Source organism: Schistocerca gregaria, chromosome 8 (assembly GCF_023897955.1).
Source record: "Schistocerca gregaria isolate iqSchGreg1 chromosome 8, iqSchGreg1.2, whole genome shotgun sequence".
Lineage (NCBI taxonomy): Eukaryota > Metazoa > Arthropoda > Insecta > Orthoptera > Acrididae > Schistocerca > Schistocerca gregaria.
The window spans coordinates 133,031,488-133,055,876 of NC_064927.1; the positions used below are offsets into that span (position 1 = coordinate 133,031,488).

Consider the following 24,389-nt stretch of genomic DNA (forward strand, 5'->3'; position numbering starts at 1 on the left):
GTGATTTTCCATTGAGAAGTGTCGGATAGCGCCAATTCTTACCACGTCAGCATCACTGAATGCATGTGATACCGGAAGCTTGCGGTGCAAGCCACATAATCGCATCGCTTAATAAGGGTTAGCGATACTATCCCGGAACTGCCTGTCTGCTACTGATCTGGCAAACAAGACTGCTTCCAAGGTGACGGAAGCCAGTTCATGTCAGAAAATTACGGCGGCAATTTCCGTGTTAACCCGGCCGGAGTGGCCGTGCGGTTCAAGGCGCAACAGTCTGGAACCGCGTGTCCGCTACTGTCGCAGGTTCGAATCCTGCCTCGGGCATGGATGTGTGTGATGTCCTTAGGTTAGTTAGGTTTAAGTAGTTCTAAGTTCTAGGGGACTGATGACCTCAGATGTTAAGTCCCATGGCGCTTAGAGCCACTTCCGTGTTAATATCTCTAATGAAGTGTTACCTTCTAAAGGCTGCCATGGAATGGAGAATGGAGAGTGAAGCTCCACAGTTTTATGGTCTGGGACAAGCACAGCAATATGATTACTCCGAAAGAATATAGTTCCTACGGTCAACTTTTTTTTTTCTTTTTTTTTTTTGAACTTTGTGGTAAGGTCTAATGGGACCAAACTGCTGAGGTCATCAGTGCCTAAGCTTACGTACTACTTAATCTAACTTAAACTAACACACACCCATGCCCGAGGAAGGACTCGAACCTCCGAGGGGAGGGGGGAGCCGCGCAGACCGAGACAAGGCTCCCTAGACCGCGCGGCTACCCACGCCCAACTTTATAAGGGGGGTTTGAGCTGGAGGCACCTCCTAACGTTTAGCTTGGTGAAACTACTGTGGCCTCAAAACAGCGACTGCCGGAGAAAATAGTCTACATATTCGACGTGGTGCGCATGCAGCAGAAATTGGAACGCAATAGTTTCGAACCTTACTGATTTAAACTACTTTGTAGCTTTCTAAATTTAACTAATCAGAGGATACTAAAAAAGGTCAGCGCTTACCATCTGATGGTTCTTCACCTAGGCAACGCATCTATGGGTGCAGGAAGCTGAGAAGTTGATATTAATGTATTAATTTGGTGATTAAGTTTATCGACTTGTCCAATAGGCTCATGATTACTGTTATTGCAATTGTAATTAAGTGTACTATGTTAAGCTGTGTCTGAAAATCTGAGTACTGAACACTTTAAGTAAACACTCTGTATGAAACTGGACCCTATAGCTGCTGATGCTTCTCCACAACTCTTACACATCTGAGAAAAGGTTCGTGGTTGCAGTGTCCTTCCTATGACGCAGGCACAAACATGTTAAGACGTGAAATTAGAAGGAAGGTGTAGTAAATTTGGTAGGTAGTTTATTTTTTTAAAGTTTAGGGGGATACGAACTCGTGAATGAGACTACTACCCCTGATTTTCGATCCGAAGTAAAATTGCCTATTTCTATGTGAACAAATTTCTATTAAAGTTTTCTAAGTCGCCAAGAGAAAGTGTTTGTAATGCAGTATTGAGAATGTAACTTTTCACGACCGTATAGGACAATATGGGTCAATTTACTACAGCAATAACAACCTTGAATAATTTTTTAGATTTAACAGAGTGAATTTGCTTTTAGAATCCCTTTTAACCTAATTTTACAATAGGCTGTGTAGATCTTCGATTTCTCTTGATAGCTACTGGTCAGACTGTTGTCTCCGTTGATTTTCTCCCTCCGATTCTTGAAGTAGATAGGTACGGAAGTGATTTTTTTATAGCTCTTGATCTTGCTGTTTTTCATATTCATTTATTGCTTGTACTTATTTGCGACCATAAGAAACTGAGTTGCAATGAAATCTGACATTATCGAATCTTCAAACTGGTCAATATCATTTACAAGAATACATCAGTCACTTGCACTGTTCCTATGAACTGCTCTACGTATTATCACAAAAGAGATCTTAATTGCAACTGCTACCGCTCTCGACTGGCAGACGTCTATTAACGCTACCGCACCTCTTTGGTCAGAGATAGCAATGCCTTGTCTTCGCTGCTTCCGACCAAAGAGCGCGTTTACAAGAAAATTTATTTATTTATTTTAATATTAATTTACAAAAATGAGAATTTAAATAATTGTGTAATTTCATTTGAAAAAAAAAAAAATAAACATTTTCCTTTTTCGTCATTTGCGTCAGTGGGGAGGGGTCTGTTCCACTACAAAAGTCAGCATTGACCGTAACAAATTAAAGCTCGTAGGCACTGGTGTCTAGTTATTAGCAGCAACAGAAGCTATGAAAACGATCACATAGCTTCTGTTACTGCAAATAACTAGACACCAGTGCCTACGAGCTTTAATTCTAAAGCACTGAAGATGATCATTATGTGATCTAAAATCGATTTTGATCTTAATAAATCATCAAAATTACGGCCAATGCTGACCTTCCTTCTAATTCATATGGTCGTAGTGCTCACAGCACTCTATGGAGTCGTCAATCAAAGTTAAGACGTGTTCCTCACCCCCATGTTTTATGCGGTCCTTATAATTAGTACATATGTAATGTAATAACAATTTCCAAGCTCAGAATACTCTGTAAATGTAAAGTACTCATGTGTCGCGTTACAAAGACTTTCTCTGTTTCTACTTACGGGATGTGTACCGTCCCAAGGACGCGCAGAATGAAGAACAGAGTAGGGTATGGTTCTTCACAAACCGAATCTACACTATGTCCTGACATACTGCAACACAGACCGGTGCTAACATATGGTGTTGATATTAATAAAATTTGGTGAAAAGCAACAGGGCACATTCGAAAAAAAGCTCTTGAGACAATTTCTTGGGCCAGCAGAAGAAAATGGTGTCTGCAGGAGGAGATTCGACTATGAATTACACAATACATGTAATGAGCCAGTGAACGAGCTTGCCACATTGGTAACACGGACTCCCGTCAGACCACTGAAGTTAACAGCTGTTGGTCGGGGCTAGCAGGTGGATGGGTGACTGTCCGGTCTGCCGAGTCCAGTCTGCCGAGTGCTGTCGGCAGGCGGAGTGTACTCAGCTCTTGTGAGGCCAATTGAGGAGGTACTTGACTGGGAAGCAGTGGCGCTGGTCACGAAAACTGACAACAGCCGTGATAGCAGTGTGCTGACCACATGACCCTCCATATTCGCATCCAGTGACACCTCTCAGCTGAGGAAGGCACGGTGACTGATCGGTACCATATGTCCTTCATGGCTGTTCGGGCGAAGTTTAGTATCTAATGAACCAGACACTGTCAACTACATTAAAAGCTTGGGATGGGGACTCAATGAGAGCAAACGACACAATGATTAACAAGATATTCAGCGTAGTGTCTGAAGGAACAGGAGAGCAGGAAGACCAAAGCTACGGTAGGAAGAAGGTGTCAGAGAGGGCATCAGGAAAACTGGAATTCAAAATGGGAGGAGTTCGGCGCTAAATGGGGAGGAATGGAATAATCTTCTACTGTAGACCAAGGCTCACAGAGGGCGGTTGCGATAATGATGATGATGATGATGATTTTACCTGTTTCACTTGCTGATTATATTCTGAGCCTTCATAGAATAGAAAGCAGTTGTACAAAACGCGAGACAAGGGTGCCTGATAATGGCAGCTATGAACATCGGTATGCGAACTGCAGCTCCTCTGGTACACAGGAGTGGCACAAGTTGTCTGTGAACGCAGCCGGAGCCAGCCAGCAGAGCTACTTGGGCGAGTCTTATTTCGGACGCGGCAGGAGAGAAGGACCCCGCCCGGCAGATTACCATTGTGTGACGCAACGGCGGCTGCTGCTGTTGCTGCTGCTGGCACCGGCGTTACGCAAAGGCGGGCCCAGGAAGGCGTGGGCTACTTCACCAGCCAACACATAAATTAGCCTGGTTCTCCATCATAGGGCTGATACCCGTCATTGAAGATTACCAACCAATAGAATGGTAATTGCTCCTCATTTTTCGGATGACTGTTACGCACTTTAAACAACTGATAAATAATCGGACACGACACCGTTGCGTTTCACTTCATTCCTTTTCTGATCTACGAAATTGGAAATTTGTGGTAAGTTCCATGGGACCAAACTGCTTAGGTCAACGGTCCCTAGGCTTACACACTGCTTAATCTAACTTAAACTAACTTACGTTAAGGTTCAAATGTGTAAGTAGGCTATAATATATATATATATATATATATATATATATATATACATATATATATATATATATATATATATATATATAATGACTTTTGAACAGTTTGTTCTCTGTCAAAATCTTTCATTTGCTAACTATGCCTATCAGTAGTTAGTGCCTTCAGTAGTTAGAATCTTTTATTTAGCTGGCAGTATTGGCGCCCGCTGTATTGCAGTAGTTCGAGTAACGAAGATTTTTGTGGGGTAAGTGATTCACGAAAGGTATAGGTTATTGTTAGTCATGCCATTCTTTTGTAGGGATTATTGAAAGACAGAATGCGTTGAGCTAAAAATATTGTGTGAGTTTAGTGTTGATCTGAATAAGTAAAGAGAAATGTCTGTGCACGTTCAGTTTTGCTCAGCTGTTTGAATATCAAATAACGTAAGGGGTTTATCAGCACTATCTTTCATAAATTTTTCTAAGGGGAGGTTTCAAATGGCTCTGAGCACTATGGGACTTAACTTCTCAGGTCATCAGTCCCCTAGAATTTAGAACTACTTAAATCTAACTAAACTAAGGACATCACACACGTCCATGCCCGAGGCAGGTTTCTAACCTGGGACCGTAGCGGTCGCGCGGTTCCAGACTGTAGCGCCTAGAACCGCTCGGCCACCTCGGCCGGCTTACGCCAAGGACAACACACACCCCCATGCTCGAGGAAATAACAATAAAGGAAAAAAATTTTTAGAAATAACTCTGATGCGGCTTGCCACTACTTCCTACCATGTGCCAACTACAGCTAAATGGTGTTCAGTATGGCACTTTTATCCATCGTTCTCCATTATTTGCCGTTTGTGCTTCAGTCTTAGTCTTGCTCTACTGATTCTGTTCACTACGGTTCGCTCTTGTACCCGTCAGGGTATTACCTGATATCGCACCACATGTGCTATCGTCCTGTTCATTCTTCAAGTCAGTGGTTTGGACATATTCCATTTTCACGGAGAACATCTTATGAGTCCACATATGTTTTAGGATTTCTTCAACTATCTTTCGCCTTTTTTTAAGGGCAGTCCACAATTCATTTCCGAACAATGCTGCGCTCCAGACCTAGAATCTCAAAAACTTCCCAAAAATAAGGGCGACGATATTACTAGAATTGACTGAAGAATGCTCTCTTATGCTGTGCTAGGTTACTTCTTATAATCTCCACACTTCTTCTGTCATGTGTTATTTTGCTTCCTGTCGTCCCATGTGCAGTCGCCTTTCATCCGCCCCACCCTCGCCATTCTTGTAAGTTTACTGATAATCTCATTTCTGCTACTTCTCATTGCTTTCGCATTTCTTTATTTTACTTTCAGGCCATTTTATGTGCTCATTAGACTGTTCATTCTGCTCTTCAGGGCTTGTAATTCTTTCTTATATTCACCGAGGATAGCAGCAATATCATCGTATCTTATCACTGCCATTCTTTTACCCTCAATTTTAATACCAAACCGTAACTTTTAATTTAATTACAGCATTGCCTGTACGATGTAGAAGTTTCGATAGTAGTATGAAAGAACATAGCTATCGTTCGCTCTTTTTAATCCGGACGCTTTCCTCTTGATATTCCACTCATATTGTAGGTTACCCATCTTGTCTACATCTTATACCTCTCTTTTGAGAATTCCAGTAATGAAACATTTTATTTTGTAGAATGCTTTTGTAGGTCGGAAAACCCTATGCTCTCTTTATAAGGCTTCTTAACCACTATTCTACATTGCTTCTTAAAAAATGTGGCTGACATGAAGAACACGGTTGCTGGTCAATGATTGAAGATGTATGTTGTTGTCTGTCGACGTGATGCGGTTTCACTGTGAGGTCATTGGCTGGGGACATCCAGTACATTGTCCGAGTTGGACAATATTCTAAAATATCCTTCTCTCCCATGTCACTGTTTACCATCAACATAAAATATCTGTCCAAGCTATCGTCGTACACATCTACTCCTATTGCACAAAAGGAGAGTCACCACTTACGTCTCATGAAAAAAGATACCGAGCATTTATCATCCTCAATCTAAATGTAAAAACAAATAATTAAATCATTCCGTCTAAACCAGGCAGTATAAGCAGTGTTCACGCCGATGTATTTTTTTTTAAATAAACTGTAACTTTTGCATGTGGTCACATAATCTCTAAAGTGCACATGTTCAGATGAATATAAATACAGGTATCTCGGGCAGTATCGGCGATGAGTAAAAAAGTTGGCATTTCTAAGTTGATATTTCGACACATCTCGCCTGACAAGGAGATACATTTCGGAGTTTCCTATCTTTTTGTCACATATATGTCCACTTCAGTACCTAGCAACGCGCCACAAACAAGATTGTCTGACCTCTTCATGCCTCTTTTGAAGATGAGCCTTAAAAGGCCTGAAAACGGAAACGGAAACAAACAAATATTCCGTGACTGGTCGCAGTTATCTGTATTTATATTATACTTCCATAACGGACAAGCTTAACATGTTTAGTTGTTCAGTAACGGTACTGCGAACGATTTTTCACATTTGTGGCTCTGATCTGATATACGTCTTGGGCGCTTTTAAGTAATATGTCTTTTTCTGTACACAAAATGTACAAGTTAATGATTGAGAAAACATCATCTCTATGTTGCATAAATAATTGCGTTTGGAAAAGAGAACAGACGAAACGCATCTCGCTTATCAGAAAAACCACGAGTGACAAGGATCTGCGGCTATTCTCGGTCTGAAGTATCCTCTAGTTGGTGACTTTCCTGCAGTTTCTATGTAAAAAGTGCAGTGAAAAAAAAAGATTCTATAACTAGCTTCAAATTTTTGAGAGCTGAAAAACTGTTGCTCGTATCGAATGCAATGAAGTGCTGTAAGCCAAGTTAAGAGTTTTGTTTCGCTGCTGGGAAACCCAGTTTTCTTACATTTAACGAGTTTCTACGAAAGCGCAACTTGTCGACTTCACTTTTCAGATACTCATCTTGCACAGGTCATACAGCAACTGAGTTTTATGGCGATGTATCCAGCATAGCGGAACGATTTAATGGAACCACTCTCTACTTGGCACCGCTGCAGCAGAATTCTACTGACCTCTGTAACGGACCGGATCAACCGCTACCAACAAGTTGTTGTCCTTCTCCACATATCGAGCTGGCGCGAAATGTTACGTAGTCCGCTGCACGACATAGTTTGGAGCAATAATAATGTAAAAATGCATTAAAAGCTAGGTTCACTTTTTTAACTCCTGTGAAATCTGTTCGCGTGAGAACTGGTGCGACCTTTATTTGCATTCGGTGACTCGGCAATGTAATGAATTATTGGTTTTTACTCTAAACTGCCTTTTCTCTTACCGCTCAACAAACAAAGAAGCTGAAGTTAAACGTAGTCACTTGTACAGCATCTATAGATGGTAAAGAGATTCGGATATTATCAATAGCGTTAGAATAAATTAAAATTCACTAGCTCTTTCACAACAGTATAAACTATTGTCTTTCCGAAACGAAAACTCAAGTGAGATATTTCTTCTTCTTACTAAATTTTTTAAAATATTTGTGTTAAAATTAGGATTAATTATTCACACCTGGTACAGGTATGCTTTAGAGTCCGATTCAGTGGAGAGAAATTCCGCTACAACGAAGTGTTGACAAGTACACGCCTGCGAGGCTGGAAAGACTATAAGGTCAGACAAAGGAGGCGGCGAATAAATGATGCAGAAAATAAGAAGTAGTATGGACACAAGTACTGTCGACCTGGCCCGCCCTCCGAGAGAAACATGATGCGTTCGATCTTTTACTGGAGCAAACGTAGAGAATATACATGTGTTCGAAAGACGCTGGCATGAGCAAACTAAAAAGTCATTGTGGGTCGCACAAGCTAAAGCGTGTGCCTGAGAATAAAGTGTTAGATCATTTAAAAGAGTGTATTAATGAAGGCAACAGAACTGAACATTAATATAGAATTGAACACGTGTAGCGGGAATATAAGGACGGTCTAATTATTGTACCATTAGTGTATCCGTAATGACGGCTACCGGAGGATGATAAGGCTTACCACTTCCTAGTATCTGTCATTAATTTTGTTTTAGAAAAAAAAACATAATGTTTGTTCACTTAATGTTTACTAAAGGTCGGTCTGATTCTTGTTCTTGAGTGTACATCAGAAACGTATTGCTGCCACGTACGCCTGAGAGGTTGACAAAAAATTGTAAGTACAGCATTTCATTCTACGACTAATAATTAGCTGCAGTATCATTTAACGAATCAAAATCATAGCTATGTCACAGGAAACGCATGCCTTACCGGAGAGAAAGAGAGAGAGAGAGAGAGAGAGAGAGAGAGAGAGAGAGATGGAGAACGCTCTAACGTCATTTCTGAAACATATGTTCCGTAACTGAATACCTAACTGAGGCAATGTCTGAAACAAGAGAAAACAACTTGGACATACTCCAGATACAATGTTGCAGGCCTTCTGCTTACACAAAATTAAAAAATGGACAGAAGTCTCTTTATATACGAGTAGTTAGTACTGTCGTAGGAAGAACGGTAGAGAGAGGAAAAGTATGGAACATCCTAGAATAACGCTGAGTAATACATGGACGGAGCAACTGATTAGCATAGGGTGAAAATTCTAGACCAAATTTAAAACATAGCTATAACTCCAAGAAATATATATTCCCGAGTAAGCTGGCTTTAAAAAGAATGGCTCTGAGCACTATGGGACTTAACTTCTGAGGTTCAAATGATTCAAATGGCTCTGAGCTCTATGGGACTTAACATCTATGGTCATCAGTCCCCTAGAACTTAGAACTACTTAAACCTAACTAACCTAAGGACATCACACACATACATGCCCGAAGCAGGATTCGAACCTGCGACCGCCTAGAACCGTTCGGCCACCTTGGCCAGCACTGGCTTTAAATTCAGTTGATTCGTGCTCTCCTTCTTTCTATTACTCCGTTTTAGTCTTTCTCTGTGAGAGACACACGCATTACCGAAATCAACTGGATCCAATCTGTTGCTTTAATGTTCAGCTCATTTTCGCTTAAAGACAAGTAGAAGTTTGGTCTTTCTCTTTTGACTTGTTCGAAGTAAAACGTAATATTAATGTTCTATATCTTATATTTTAGCTGACTGTGAATGTATTTATTTGTTGTTTTATTTGCAGAAATATGCAACATTTATTAAGAATGTTACGACATTGGCTCGATGTGCTAATCGCAAGAGCCATTTTAAACATGCGAAAATTCTGTGTCCCCGGCATTCAGAAATGACACATATCTGTGGTACGACTAGAAGATCCTTATTGACCAAAACTTCTTATTTTGATTTCCAGGAGTAACACAGTTTCCTTGGAACAAACGAACCACTCATAATTGCTCTAAATTTCTTGGTGTGTCACTTTGAAATGTCGTTATTTGGGATGGCTATTACTGAAGCTGTATTCATGTTGCAGTTTTTTACATGACATTGAATTATCAGAACTACAATAGACGTAAAAATATACAAGGTACACATCAATTACAAGTCCAACAGAATCATATATGATACCTCACCTGGACAGGGAAAATACCTAACTGTGAATACAGGCTTTGTCAGAAAGTTTCGTTTATGATTAAAAGTGACAGCCAAAAGGTTTCAATGAAAGCTTCAGAGGAATTTCCCACTTATCTCTTGCAGGAAATGTAGAATTAAAAGCAGCCTGACATGTATATTCATCTTTGGTCAGAGTTCATTGATATTGGGAGCTGCAAATTTAGGAAAAAATCACCGTGACTATAGTGTAAAGAAAGTTACTACCGGCAGCCGGATAAGTTCAATGCAAACTCGAATTCTTTCTCAGACAACGAAAGTGAACAATGGCTGGCGAACAAGTCCGGCTCCTTGAAAAGCGGTTAGCTGCGAAACTGGAAGATGAATGTCATAGATAAGGGGACCCTGCCACTCGCGATTGAAAGACCGATTGACAGAGTGCAGGCGAGGTGATGTAAAAAGCGTATTGTTGTGATTTATGGTGTCATTGACCTTTCCCAGCTTATGTAGAAGAAATGACTCAACCCACGGTTGATAGTATAGACGCGGTAGCAGAGGATGAATTGCTGTTGGAGTATGAATGGCGATGCTATTGATGTTTAGTTAGATGCAGCTTTCAGGTTTTGACAAGTTCCACTGACGAACCATTTCAACTTGGTTTCACTACTTTCGTTGTCAGTCAAAACCAGGATATACACCCTTCTAACTAGTCTCAACTTGACCGTAGTATGAAGAACATGTTGCGATATATGTAAATGAGAAAGTTAGTTGCTGCAAGGGAAACTAATAGATATCCCATGAGACACAGAAATCGGGCTTTTTAAGGCATTCCGCTAAAATATCATAGCTTGTTCCTATTTATTTCTCGTTCGATCTTCCAGATGTATTTTACAAAGAACAGATAAGATTAATAAAATCACAATAAACATTTGGAACTTACAATGTTTAAACAAATTATATCAGTTATTACATTACAATTATGTTAGGGAAACTACATTATTACATTAAATGGAACAAAAATCACATAAATTGAAGACAATTAATTACACAGTAACATTAAGATTATGGAGCCATTTCCTGGCATTGTCCGTTAGCTTGTGGAGCGACATCAGAGAGCCGTCTCTGAAACTGTGAACGCTACAAACCAGAAGACGGTACGTTGTTTGTACCTAGCCAGAGCCACAACACGGATCGTCTGTATAGTCGCATTTTGTTGTTTGCTGTCTGCATCGTCCAACTCCCGTGCGAAATCTGTTTAGAGCCGACCAGTGTTTCCTGTTGAGATTGAAGCCTTCAACCCTTTTGGTTGGATCGTGGACTAGGTGGTGGTTTTCCACGACCCCTCTTCTCAGACCCTGCCATGCATTCTTCCATTCAGCATCGAGACCCTCTGTGCCCAATGTTCTGCTCCAGACGATAGGTTTCCTGGACTTGAGTCTCGTGGCTCCTCCCATGTCGGCATGTATCGGTAGCCTTGGGTTTGCTTCGATTTTTTCTACTATGTCCTGGGTCGCTTTCTCTCTACGTATGGAAGCAGGAGCGAAGTTTGCCAGCACCGGAAGCCACTCAACGGGGGTTGGCCTGAGAGTGCCGGTGACGGTTCTCAGAGTGGCATTCAGTTGTACATCCACTTTTTTGGCGTGCGGGATTCTGCTCCAGACTGAGGCACAGTATTCTGCAGCGCTATACACCAATGCCTTTTCCTATTTCTTTTATACAGTGTAAATGTACACATATAATAGAAGAACGTGAAAACACCCAAAACCGGCATGGGAAAATAAATAAATTTGGAAACATAATTAAAGACATCGGAAGCTGATTTTTGAGAGATCAAAACAGGGGTCGTATACAGATTTGCTCTTTAAAGCAGGGTAGGCGGAAATCTGTGGTAAATCTGACGAGAGAGTGCAATGCCGGTGCATGCAAAAGTATTTCACAGCACACCGTTTAGCGCACAGTGTTGAACTGGATGCTCCCCAAGCGACGTGGTCCGATGTTAACCCAAGAACGTCGTACCTGCTACTCCAGAGGGCACGGGAGCATCGAAACTGGACCGTAAGTCAATGGAAACCTATCAACTGGTCGTCTGAGCCACTTTCTCGCTTACACGAGAACAATGCCCGAGTGTGGATGCGCAGTCACACAGGCGAACAGCTGCACGAAACATGCGCAGCGCTATGGATGCAGGGGGTGGTGGGGAACATTATTATAGGCCACCTGCATCCCCGTGTGTTTATATCTTTCCCGATGGTTATATTTTGTTCTGGCTGGAAAACTGTTTGTATCATTAGGCCAGAATAGTGCTACAGTGGTTTGAGATCCCTGATAGTGAACTCACATCTTTTCCACAAAATTTGCCTCATCTGAGGCCAATGGAACACATCTTGGAAGCTGTCAGCCAATAGGCTCACAAATCGCCGGCCCGTAATTTACTGGAAAAGCGTGAACTGTTCGTAGACGTCTGGTGCCACACACCTTCAGAGCTCTGCCAAGGTCTTGTCTAATCGATGCTATGCAGAGTCACTGCTGCACTGCGTTCCGAAGGTGTACCAACACAGCATTAAGAAGTGGTCGAAATGTTTGGCTCATTTTAAGACTGCAATCTTCCTATACTTCATTAAACTACGAAGGGCGTCCAATAACATCTACATGGATACTCTGCAAATCACATGTAAGTGCCTGGCAGAGGGTTCATCAAACCACCTTCACAATTCTCTATTATTCCTATCTCGTATCCATACGAACTCTGATTTCCCTTATTTTATGGTGGTGATCTTTCCTCCCTATGTAGGTCGGTGTCAACAAAGTATTTTGCGCATTCGGAGGAGAAAGTTGGATGATTGGAATTTCGTGAGAATATTCCGTCGCAACGAAAATCGCCTTTCCTTTAATGGTGTACAGCCCAAATTCTGTATCATTTCTGTGACACACTCTCCTATATTTCGCGATAATACAAAACGTGCTGCCTTTCTTTGAACTTTTCCGATGCACACTGACAGTCCTATCTGGTAACGATCCCTCACCGCGCAGCAGTATTCTACAAGAGGAAGGACAACCATAGTGTCGGCAGTCTCCTTAGTAGGTCTGTTACATTTCCTAAGTGTCCTGACAATAAAACGCAGTCTTTGGTTAGCCTTCCCCACAACGTTTTCTGTGTGTTTTTTCCAATCTAAGTTGTCCGTAATTGTAATACCTAGGTATTTAGTTGAATTTACAGCTTTTAGATTAGACTGATTTATCGTGTAACCGAAGTTTGAGTTCATTTTAGTATTTATGTGGATGACGTCATACTTTTCGTTATTCAGGTTCAACTGCCACTTTTCTAAATCGTTTTGCAGTTTGTTTTGATCTTCTGATAACTTTATTAGACGATATACGACAGTGTCATTTGCAAACAACCGAAGACGGGTGCTCAGATTATCTCCGAAATCGTTTATATAGGTAATAAACAGCAAAGGGCCTATAACACTACATTGGGGAATTCCAGAAGTCACTTCTGTTTTACTCGATGACTTTCCGTCAATACGGAGTCGATCTGAAATCCCTTGTCAGTAGCACTCAACTCTTCATGTGAATAAAGAGCTAGTTGTGTTTAACAGGAACTATGTTTTCTAATCCCGTGTTGACTGTGTGCCAATAGACCGTTTTCTTCGAAGTAATTCATAATTTTCGAACACAATATATGTTCCAAAATCCTGCTGCATATCGACGTTAACGATATGGGCCTGTAATGTAGTGGATTACTCCTACTACGTTTCTTGAATATTGGTGTGGCCTGTGCAACTTTCCAGCCTTTGGGTACGGATATTTCGTCGAGCGAACTGTGGTATATGATTAAGTATGGAGCTATTGCATCAGAATACTCCGAAAGAACCCTAATTGATATGCAGTCTGGAGCAGAAGACTTGCTTTTATTACGTGATTTGAGTTGCTTCACTACTCCGAGGATATTTACTTCCACGTTTCTCAAGTTTGCAGCTGTTCTAGATTCGAATTCTGGAATATTATTTCTTCTTTTTTGAAGGCATTTCGGAGGCTGTGTTAATAAGTAAAGCAATATCTTTTTTCTGAAAGCGGATGGGTTTAATTCAAGATTCCAGTACACCATGTTATTCTTCACTCTATTGGCTACGAAGCCTAATTTTACAACATAATCTCCATTCAATGCCACGGCAATTCCACCTTACTGGGGGGGCCTCTATGCCCGCAAGGTACCACACTACTGGTCGACGTCGAGGCTAACGTCTTGCTGCATCGGTGACCTCCCCATCATCCAGGTACTGCTTCCCACGGTGTGCATCCTTCATTGCAGATGGTCCAGTGAAGTTGTGTGAGCTCCTCTCGGGTACGTAGGCTTGTGTGAGGCCTTGCCTTTTCATGGAGAAGAAGGTCGTTTGAATTTTTGTGGCGACGAACGCTCTGCATTCGTTTCTTCAGTTTCCTTCAGAGATCGTACGGGTTTGTGCCACTTTGCTGAACTGACGACAAACGCCTCGCACAACGACTCACCGTGCTTTTGTTCACTGCCAGGCCTCCGATGACGTTATGCAAGACCCTATGAATATCTGCGATACTCTGGTTTTCCGCCAAAACAAAGCCTCCGTTACATAGGGCTTCGAAGGCACCTCCGTTACAAACACCACTTCGAAGACTACGTACATCACCAACACCTTGCCAGGTAAAATAAATGCATAAATAAAAAATAAATAAATAAACACCTGTCGGAACTTCATGAACTGTAGGAGCTGAACATGGGATATTATGTGATATCCCACAACAAACTCTGCATTTTGCAAATTAAATTGTCCGAATGAAGAATTGTGTTGCTTTACTTATCAAACATCCCTCAAATTAATCCCCCCTCCTCCCCCCTCCCCCCCCCCCTCCCCACCACCCGAGTTTTGGGAACGATTAAACATTCCTCAGTAAAATCCTGTGAAGCAACTTCTGTGAAACTTTTTGAGTTCAGACCAACTATGTATATTTGTTGTTACGAAACTGTTCAAAGCTATCTGCGAAGGATCGCAATGGTGGAGACTCTGGAGTCGTGTCGCGGACAGTTAATTCTGATGGATCAGGTCATTGTACTGTTTCCAATGTCCAGGTCCTCTCTCGATTTCTATACACCATCTGGAAATTTGTGGTAAGTTCCTCTATCATCAAACTGCTGAGGTCATTGGTCCTTAGGCGTACACCCTACTTTGTCTAAAACTGACTTACACTAAGGACAACGCACACGCCCATGCCCGACGGAGGACTCGAACCTCTGAGGGGGGGCGGGGGGGGGGGGGGGGAGGGGGGGTTCCACGCCAACCTTGGCAACGGCCCTGCCCTAGACCAAGCGGCTACCCCGCGCGGCTACACACTATCTCAGCTTCTCTGCAGCAGAAATAAACAATTACCACGAAGGTTATATCTATATCTACATCTACATCTACATCCGTACTCAGCAAGCCACCTGACGGTGTGTGGCGGAGGGTACCCTGAGTACCTCTATCGGTTCTCCCTTCTATTCCAGTCTCGTATTGTTCGTGGAAAGAAGGATTGTCGGCCTGCTTCTGTGTGGGCTCTAATCTCTCTGATTTTATCCTCATGGTCTCTTCGCGAGATATACGTAGGAGGGAGCAATATACTGCTTGACTCTTCGGTGCAGGTATGTTCTCGAGACTTTAACAAAAGCCCGTACCGAGCAACTGAGCGTCTCTCCTGCAGAGTCTTCCACTGGAGTTTATCTATCATCTCCGTAACGCTTCCGCAATTACTAAATGATCCTGTAACGAAGCGCGCTGCTCTCCGTTGGATCTTCTCTATCTCTTCTATCAACCCTACCTGGTGCGGATCCCACACTGCTGAGCAGTATTCAAGCATTGGGTGAACAAGCGTACTGTAACCTACTTCCTTTGTTGTCGGATTGCATTTCCTTAGGATTCTTCCAATGAATCTCAGTCTGGCATCTGCTTTACCGACGATCAACTTTATATGATCATTCCACTTTAAATCACTCCTAATGCGTACTCCCAGATAATTTATGGAATTAACTGCTTCCAGTTGCTGACCTGCTATTTTGTAGCTAAATGATAAGGGACCTATCTTTCTATGTATTCGCATCACATTACACTTGTCTACATTGAGATTCAATTGCCATTCCGTGCACCATGCGTCAATTCGCTGCAGATCCTCCTGCATTTCAGTACAATTTTCCATTGTTGCAACCTCTCGATACACCACAGCATCATCTGCAAAAAGCCTCAGTGAACTTCCGATGTCATCCACCAGGTCATTTATGTATATTGTGAATAGCAACGGTCCTATGACACTCCCCTGCGGCACACCTGACATCACTCTTACTTCGGAAGACTTCTCTCCATTGAGAATGACATGCTGCGTTCTGTTATCTAGGAACTCCTCAATCCAATCACACAATTCATCTGATAGTCCGTATGCTCTTACTTTGTTCATTAAACGACTGTGGGGAACTGTGTCAAACGCCTTGCGGAAGTTAAGAAACATGGCATCTACCTGTGAACCCTTGTCTAAGGCCCTCTGAGACTCGTGGAAGAATAGCGCGAGCTGGGTTTCACACGACCGTCTTTTTCGAAACCCATGCTGATTCCTACAGAGTAGATTTCTAGTCTGCAGAAAAGACATTATACTCGAACATAATATGTGTTCCAAAATTCTACAACTGATCGACGTTAGAGATATAGGTCTATAGTTCTGCACATCTGTTTGACGTCCCTTCTTGAAAACGGGGATGACCTGTGCCCTTTTCCAATCCTTTGGAACGCTTCGCTCTTCTAGAGACCTACGGTACACCGCTGCAAGAAGGGTGGCAAGTTCCTTCGCGTACTCTGTGTAAAATCGAACTGGTATTCCATCAGGACCAGCGGCCTTTCCTCTTTTGAGCGATTTTAATTGTTTCTCTATCCCTCTGTCGTCTACTTCGATATCTACCATTTTGTCAACTGTGCGACAATCTAGAGAAGGAAGCACAGTGCAGTCTTCCTCTGTGAAACAGCTTTGGAAGAAGACATTTAGTAATTCGGCCTTTAGTCTATCATCCTCTGTTTCAGTACCATTTTGGTCACAGAGTGTCTGGACATTTTGTTTTGATCCACCTACCGCTTTGACATAGGACCAAAACTTCTTAGGGTTTTCTGCCAAGTCAGTACATAGAACTTTACTTTCGAATTCATTGAAAGCCTCTCGCATAGCCCTCCTCACACTGCATTTCGCTTCGCGTAATTTTTGTTTGTCTGCAAGGCTTTGGCTATGTTTATGTTTGCTGTGAAGTTCCCTTTGCTTCCGCAGCAGTTTTCTAACTCGGTTGTTGTACCACGGTGGCTCTTTTCCATCTCTTACGATCTTGCTTGGCACATACTCATCTAACGCATATTGTACCATGGTTTTGAACTTTGTCCACTGATCCTCAACACTGTCTGTACTTGAGACAAAACTTTTGTGTTGAGCCACCAAGTACTCTGAAATCTGCTTTTTGTCACTTTTGCTAAACAGAAAAATCTTCCTACCTTTTTTAATATTTCTATTTACGGCTGAAATCATCGATGCAGTAACCGCTTTATGATCGCTGATTCCCTGTTCTGCATTAACTGATTCAAATAGTTCGGGTCTGTTTGTCACCAGAAGGTCTAATATGTTATCGCCACGAGTCGGTTTTCTGTTTAACTGCTCAAGGTAGTTTTCAGATAAAGCACTTAAAAATATTTCACTGGATTCTTTGTCCCTTCCACCCGTTATGAACGTTTGAGTCTCCCAGTCTATATCCGGCAAATTAAAATCTCCACCCAGAACTATAACATGGTGGGGAAATCTACTAGAAATATTTTCTAAATTATTCTTCAGGTGCTGAGCCACAACAGCTGCTGAGCCCGGGGGCCTATAGAGACATCCAATTACCATGTCTGAGCCTGCTTTAACCGTGACCTTCACCCAAATCATTTCACAATTCGAATCTCCGTCAATTTCCTTCGATACTATTGCACTTCTTATCGCTATAAACACGCCTCCCCCTTCACTGTCCAGCCTATCTCTGCGGTATACATTCCAATCAGAGTTTAGGATTTCATTACTGTTTACGTCTGGTTTCAGCCAACTTTCTGTTCCTAGTACTATATGGGCGTTGTGACCGTTTATTAATGAGAGCAGTTCTGGGACCTTTCTATAGACGCTCCTACAGTTTACTATTAGCACATTAATAATGTTATTCCCTGTTGCATTTTGCCTACTCCTGCCTTGCCGCGTCTCAGGAGGCGTCTTGTCGGGCCTAGGGAGGGAATTCTCTAACCTAAAAAAACCCCATGTGCACTCCACACGTACTCCGCTACCCTTGTAGCCGCTTCCGGCGTGTAGTGCACGCCTGACCTATTCAGGGGGACCCTACATTTCTCCACCCGATAGCGGAGGCCGAGGTTATAAACGAAGGCCACACCACTGCTAAGTATATGCGAATAAATTAACACTATTCAAGCTTTCGTTTTATTTCTCACTACGTTTAGAGAAAAAAAATTGTATCTGCGAAGACATTTCCACACATAATTATTTCAATCGAGATGAACAATCAGTGGTCTATCAGTTTTAGGCTAGAAATGAGGATCAAAAACGCTTACTACTGCAAATAAAGACTCACGCGTGTGCCATTCATGTTATGGCGTGTCAGTGACTGTGCTTGAATTTAAATAGCGTCACCTTTTTAACACGATATCAACGTACCAGACTTGTCCAAGTCACTATGTTTTACAATATATATTTCTGAATATCTAGAGCATCTCACGATTTACGTCTTCTGACGAATGTTTTAAGAGATAATTAAGTCAACTTTGTGAGATCCTTTCTGCAGGCAGGAGTAGCCGAGCGGTTCTAGGCGCTACAGTCTGGAACCGCGCTGCCGCTACGGTCGCAGGTTCGCATCCTGCCTCGGGCATGGAGGTTTAAGTAGTTTCAAGTTCTAGGGGACTAATGTCCTCAGAAGTTAAGTCCTAATAGTGCCAAGAGCCATTTGAACCATTTGAGATCCTTTCTGGACCCGCAACTGTCTGGTTCTGATTAAATCTGTCGTTGAAATAAACAGAATTGAAATTGTGGGATAGCAGCAAAGGGTCACGCCCAAAGTATATCTGGCTGTGTACAGCCGTCATTCATAAGAGAAGAAATTGTCATCTCCAAAAAGGAAATGAGAGATATTGAACAAACATACTCGTAGGTACAAGACAGGTAACGGCGAAGAAACCAATAGTAGAATTTTAAAAAAATTTCAAGTAATCGACAAAAGATGGAAGTACAAGAATATTCAGGGAAAACAGGAATACGAAATATAAGTCACTTAGGAATGATATAAGGTGGAGGAATTTTCTGATCAACTGACAGAAAAAAATGGAGTCAACATTTGGATCCAGTACTAGAGTAAAAGTTTGACATAGTTTTGGAGTACTTGTACCGAACTAGGACTGAAGAGACTCATAACATTTCTTTGGAATTTCTAAAATTATGCGATGACGTAGCAACCAAACGTCTACTCAAGTTGGTAGTAGACTCAGTGAGACTGGAGGCGACTATCATACTTTCAAACAAAAATCTTTCTCACAATCCCGAATATAGCACATAAGTGTGAGAATTATTGTATTATCAGTTTAACAGCTTTTGCACCCTAGTTGCTGACAAGAACAATATACAGAAGATTGGAAAAGATAATTGAAGATCTATTTGATCACGATGACTTCGCCTACAAGAAAGTTCAACGCACGAGACAGGAAGTTGTGACGTTGCGCTTGATACTGGAAGCAAGACATAAGAAAAAGCAAGACGCATTCATGCGACTTGTCGACCTATAAAACGTTTTCAACAGTGTAAAATGACGCAAGATGTAGAAAACTTTGAGAAAAATGGGAGAACGAAATAGATAAAAACTTCATCTACACAACCGTTTACATACTTTGGTTCTGGTGTTACACATTTTGCAAGTTACTTCCCAGATCTGCGGTATATTTAGTTTTCGGAGCATTGCAATTCTGTTTCTTGTTCTCAGCCAAGCTAATGTGAATAATACAAGATAATCGAATATAGATTTATGTATCAGGAAGTCGTTTCTGAAAGTATTTGTTTGGAGTGTAGCCATGTATGGAAGTGAAACATGGACGATAACTAGTTTGGACAAGAAGAGAATAGAAGCTTTCAAAATGTGGTGCTACAGAAGAATGCTGAAGATTAGATGGGTAGATCACGTAACTAATGAGGAAGTATTGAATAGGATTGGGGAGAAGAGATGTTTGTAGCACAACTTGACCAGAAGAAGGGATCGGTTGGTAAGACATGTTCTGAGGCATCAAGGGATCACCAATTTAGTATTGGAGGGCAGCGTGGAGGGTAAAAATCGTAGAGGGAGACCAAGAGATGAATACACTAAGCAGGTTCAGAAGGATGTAGGTTGCAGTAGGTACTGGGAGAGGAAGCGGCTTGCACAGGATAGAGTAGCATGGAGAGCTGCATCATACCAGTCTCAGGACTGAAGACAACAACAACAACAATAGTTGATAAGCTCTGAACAGCAGAGAACACCAATTCCCCTTTCGCGACGTGTACAGGTATTAGGGAACAGAAACCTTGAACATTCATGATACAATCGGCGGAGACAAATTCCAAGATTCATTTGGACAATGATGGACCATGAATTCGGCCATCGCTCAATAAAACGACCTATGCTAGCGTTCACTTTATATGCCAGCGCACTAATTGTCAAGTGAGCATAAAGGAAAGCCTGAAATGAAATCTGTAAGCGTTATCCGGCAAATAACAGCGTCATCTGAACCAACTTTTCTGTAAGTTTTCTACACGTCGTAGTTTTACGGCCTAAAGAATAAGAGTCTTGTCAAAGCAAGGTTGCAAGATGATCGAGAAAATAATTGACTAGGAAGTCTGCATTGCTTTAAAGACAAGCCAGAGTTAAAAATTACATCGACAGCGTAGTCGTCAGATGTGGGCCCAAGTACGGATTAAACGAAGATACGCAGAACAAGTAATCGCAGTGAAGTAGGTTACAGTACTCTTGTTCGTCCACTGCTTGAATACTGCTTAGCAGTGTGGGATCCGTACCAGATAGGGTTGATAGAAGAGATAGAGAAGATCCTACGGAGAGCAGCGCGCTTCGTTACAGGATCATTTAGTAATCGCGAAAGCGTTACGGAGATGATAGATAAACTCCAGTGGAAGACTCTGCAGGAGAGACGCTCAGTAGCTCGGTACGGGCTTTTGTTGAAGTTTCGAGAACATACCTTCACCGAGCAGTCAAGCACTATATTACGCCGTCCTACGTATATCTCGCGAAGAGACCATGAGGATAAAATCAGAGAGATTAGAGCCCTCACAGAGGCATACCGACAATCCTTCTTTCCACGAACAATACGAGACTGGAACAGAAGGGAAAACCGATAGAGGTACTCAAGGTACCCTCCGCCACACACCGTCAGGTGGCTTGCGGAGTATGGATGTAGATGTAGATGTAGATTCCAGTGTTCGCCCGAAGTAAATGAAGGACACCTGTAAGGCAGGAGGTGTAACAGGTATTTGAAATCCACCTCGTACCCTCACAAGTCCAATGTCCTAACCAGCGATGATACTAACTCAATTATGTACATTTTTTACTGTCCAGTGAAACTGCTTGCAATTGTAATTGCTGCAGAAACAATTACTTTTTTCTCGTTCTAGCTACTTGGTTGTTCGCGTTATTAAGTTTATGATGTACTTGAGTTAACTGGTCTTTGATTTATTACGTTTTATTTCTCTGCTAATGTGTAAATGTTGTTTGTATTTTGCAGGCAGAAAACAAAGGGTCGACGAGCGACCTTCCCGCATCGCTAAGGTAAGTGTGCGGTTTTATTACTTCTGCGGTCCTGCTTACGTATGTGTGCGTATAGTGCTGACAGCGCGATGAATGAGATCAAAGTGCAGCGCAAAGCCACCTTTCTGTGGTAAAGAACAGTTACCGAGATCGACACGAGGACTACCTTTCTCTATAGACCAACGCGCACGGTAAAAGTAGCGTAGAATGTGACGTCAAGGTACAGAGGCGTGGTACGGCTGATTACGTGGACAGAGTACAATGCGATGACTGAAGCGGCTGTCTATGACGATGCTGCTGAATACTGGTCTAGAGGTGAGTATCAGCAAAAACATGGACGACGTAGAAAGTCTTCACAGACTACACGATTATGAACGCCAAGTATTCTGCATGTCTTCATAGTAGAACAGAAAACAGCATGTCCTGAATCTAAGAGTAGCGTTTAAACTGAGGGAGAAGCAAATGTTTTCGATGATTAGATATTGTAACAAATTGGGCTCTGGCCTTGTATCATTTTTCTTACATTACCATTACCTCTGTATCATAACTGACTGACTCACCATCGCGCAACATGTAGGGGGTGAAATAGGGAATGAAAGATCTTTTTTGAAAATATGTCGCTATTTTGAAGCTAGAACCACAAAACTTGGTATTTGGTTTTTCAGTCAAAAATAAAAAAATAATGTTTTAGCATTTTCGGAAATTCAGTCGCTAAGGAGGCGCAATAGCGGGTGCAATTTTTTTTAAGTAAGTCATTATTGAAGAACTATTGAAGAACATTTCCCTATGTGAAACCTTTGCAGGAATCGAAACAGAAGAAATCAGCAACCGAAGCTAAGAATAAATCAGGGCAAAGTTATTCAGAAAGAGAGTGAAAAATCTTCCAAACGTGAAGCAGAAAATCGTCTAGTGACTCTGCATCCGAAGCCTATCTTGCTTGGACTCGTGATTCAGACAGCGGTGACGAGCAGTGCCTGTTCTGTAGAGGACGGCTTTCTGACGACAAACACGGAGGAAAATGGGCGAAGTGCCCGAAATGTTATCGTTGGGACCATGAAGATTGTGTTGTCAAAGAAGACAGTTATGTTTGCCGACAATGTTCTGAAAATAAACTCAAATGGTATGAAATAAGTGAAGAATAAGAGAAATCAATGAAGGGAAAAGTGTATGATCATACGTAATATTATTAACAAAAAATATGTTTAATATATCATATTAGGAACCCCTTACCTCATTTCTGTGAAATTCTCTGTTCGCGAAGATTTAATAATTGTGCTGAAACGTTATTTATTATTGCAAATATGATAAATACCTGGTAAAATTAAATAATGGAAGATATTATTACCATGATTAAAAATTGCATTTAATTTTAGGTTTTTAACATCAGTTTAAAAAATTTGTCTCATCTTAGGCATCTTTATTCTACAATCGTAACAGCTTAGAAAAGTTACCGAGTGTAGCCGCCGACAGTTCCCTGCGGTCACAGTTCATTCGGCACCGCTTGTTTTTTGCGTGGGTATGCGAAAGGCAGGTCCTCAGTTGCGTAAACAGCAACCTTGGTCTAATTCGACTGTTTTCGGACCGTCGCCGAGTCTACAGGTTTTTGCTTGATGTACGGCTCGAAATGAGGTTCATGCAACCTGCTACTCGACTGAGAATTAGAACAGCCCCGTTGCAGATGTAACTCTAGCGTAGTTGCTTTGGACAGCGCTCGGAGCTATGAGCACACTCGTAATGTTCTTACTACTGTCAGTTATTCTTTCGTTACGCCTAAGGTCGAGGGAATAAACGCAAATTCGAGTAAATTACAGCTTCATTTTCATAAATATCTCACTACTGCCGGGTTTCGTCCGTAGACCATTCTCAGATGTTCTGAATGTATTTAATCCTTAGCCAGACAACTGTTGTATGAATCGATGACCATCAGAGAACAGGCTAGCGAGGAGATTCCACTCTGGCTGCAAATGCGCTTATGCAATTTCAGCTATAATTTGTTTGGAAGTACGTGTGTTAGAAACTGAGGCGGTTGCCATGTGTCCTATGTGTATGAAATACGGGACGAAGTAATAAAATAGAAAACAGCTCGTATAATGAAAACATGAGGCAGGAAATCGGTCGTGTGCTTTAAAAGGACCCATCCCGGCATTTACCTAGAATGGTTTAAAGAGATCACGGAAAACCTATATCTGTACAGCCGGACGCTGTTTTGGGGTCTTCCTCCCCAATGCGAGTCCATTGTCCACCTCAATCGGCTGTGGCCTCTGGATAGCTTCACTGCGTCTGAAAGCAGAGGTAACGGGTTCGAATACCGGTGCAGAATTGGGTCAGGATTTTATATATGTCACTACCATGAGCAACGATCAAAGATGAAGTAACAAACAGTACGGCTCATATATGTGCCCCAGTGAGCACCAGTGTATTAGTCTGCAAAATTCTGAGAATTTATTCCGCATATTCTGAAAGTGGAGGAAAGGAAACCAAAAAAATCACAATGTTCACTCTGCTTGAAGGATCCTCATGCAAATGGCATAGTTGACAAATACATGTTAGCCGATGTTCGATTAGCATTTGGGTGTAATAATAATAATAAGTAATCGGATTATGTATGAATCACGGTTTTCAACTTGTGATGTGTGTAAATTTCAGTTTTCTTAGATAGTTACAAAGGGAACAAACTGAGTTAAGGAGTGAAACTCATTAAATTCAACAGCAAGCTGTCCGTCCCCGGCAGCTGATTGGATGCCGGCACGGTAGCTCAGCGTGTTCGGTCAGAAGGCTGCGTGCTCTCTGTAATAAAAATAATGAGTCAAGGAATCAACGATTAACTTGAATGGATGTCTTGTGACGCCCGCGCAGACCAAAACACAACGAACTATATCGAACAAAATGGAA

General features: G+C 41.9%; 1 protein-coding gene across 1 annotated transcript in view; it reads left to right on the top strand.

Annotated features, from left to right (window-relative positions):
* The window catches only part of LOC126284756 (glucose dehydrogenase [FAD, quinone]), a 481,160-nt gene that overhangs the window by 56,093 nt on the left and 400,678 nt on the right, over positions 1 to 24,389 (top strand). The window contains exon 2 of the mRNA XM_049983901.1: positions 21,475 to 21,518. The gene's annotated coding sequence lies outside the window, so the exon portion shown is untranslated. The remainder of the gene's footprint in view (positions 1 to 21,474; positions 21,519 to 24,389) is intronic.